Source organism: Myotis davidii, unplaced genomic scaffold (assembly GCF_000327345.1).
Source record: "Myotis davidii unplaced genomic scaffold, ASM32734v1 scaffold710, whole genome shotgun sequence".
NCBI lineage: Eukaryota > Metazoa > Chordata > Mammalia > Chiroptera > Vespertilionidae > Myotis > Myotis davidii.
In genome coordinates, this window is record NW_006284328.1 from 1,784,054 (window position 1) to 1,785,682 (window position 1,629).

The 1,629-nt window shown below is 62.9% G+C and overlaps 1 protein-coding gene across 1 annotated transcript in view; it reads right to left on the reverse strand.

Annotated features, from left to right (window-relative positions):
• Positions 1-1,629, reverse strand: part of CNTN2 (contactin 2) — a 35,869-nt gene that overhangs the window by 24,850 nt on the left and 9,390 nt on the right. The window lies entirely within an intron of this gene.

Below are 1,629 nucleotides of genomic sequence, written 5' to 3' on the forward strand. Positions count from 1 at the left end.
AATGGGGGCCCACTGCCCCTGTCCCCCACGGCTGCCTGGGCGGGAGCAATGAGCCACCCTGGGAGCTGTGCTGTCTCTCAGGCCCAGCCTTGCTTCTAGTGGAGGGGTCTCACTATGCACCCCCTCTCCCCGGTACCCAGGTAAGGCATCATGTCTTGCCAGGTGGAGCCAGATGGCCCTGTAAGCGGTGCCCCGGCCACATGGGCGAATGGGCCAGGAAGCCCGAGCTGAAGGCGTTCGTGCAGCTCCCAGAGGAGCCTCCCTCTGACACGGAGGTGAGCGGGGTCTTGGCTAGATCTTGGGAGCTCAGGGCAACCTGTTCCCTAGGGAGGGGGCCCCCAAGAACAAGTCAGAGCCCCCTCTGCCGGTGTGACCGATGGGGCTGCATCCCTAGAAGTGAGGTCAGGGCCAGCCTCTCCATCCACTCCCCGTCTCTGGGCCAGCTTTCCAGGTTCTGGCCCGAGTGTGGCATCTCAGGGGCGTGCTTTCGGTTATTGGGGCGCCTGGGGCACTGGGCTCCCCCGTCCCTGTCTGAGCTGCCTGGGGCACTGGGCTCCCCCGGTCCCTGTCTGAGCTGCTGCAGGAGCCAGAAGGCAGCCAGTCGACTCCTCTGTCCTGCCTGCCCCCTGGCAGACACCTAAGAGCAGGGGGAGGGCTCTGGGGTGGTGGTGGGGGGAGGGGGGCCTGGCTTGAGGCTCTTCCACTCACTGCCTGCAAACCCGTCCCCCTGGGTCTCGGTGTCTCATCTGCAGAATGGCTGCTCTCTAAGGTCCCCTCCAGCTCCGAGCCTGTGCGCTCACAGAGAGCGCAGGGCGCTGAGGGCCTGGATGCTGTCCCCTGGGCGGGGGTGACTCTAACTCTGCCCGGGTCAGCACAGGGTCTGCAAACCAAAGCACCCTCCGTACCTCCCTGCCTCACCTCACGCTGTGTTCCTGGGAGAGTCCCCAAACCCTCCTCAGCCTTCTCCGCCCACTCCAGCCTCACGCCCACTTGCCTTGGTCTGGAAGGGCCTGGGGCCACCTCACGACTACCTGCCTCTCCCTGTCCTGGCCACGTTCAGTTCCAGGCTTGAACTGAGAAATCCAGCACTTCCGGCCCCGTGACCTTCCCCCAACACCCTGTGCCTTTGTCCTTAACTCCCCACCTCTGAAATGCCCTTCCCCGGCCGGGCACACCCTCCGCATCCCGCATCGCCCCATTCAAGCTCACCCAGGCTCCTAAAATGCCCACGGGCACGCAGTTAGAACTGGGCTCGCATCCTGACTGTGCTGTGGCCCTGCCCAGGAGGCGGGTCTGCCTCCGGAGAGACTGTGAGCTCCCCAAGGGGAGAGACCGTGTCTCCTTCAGGTCTCACGGAGCCTGGCCAAGTGCCTGGCACGTAAGAGCACTTACTTGTGCGGTGCTGTTTGAGGACAGCTGCGTTATGTGCCTCCAGGAGCCTGTGCACATCACTGTCACACCCACACTCACACTCACACTCACACTCACACTCACACAGTGGAGCTCAATACACAACTGATTGGGCTAACCAGGCTCTAGCGCTCCCCAGATCCTAGAACAGTGATGGCGAACCTATGACACGGGTGTCAGAGGTGACACGCGAACTCATTTTTTTGGTTGATTTTTCTT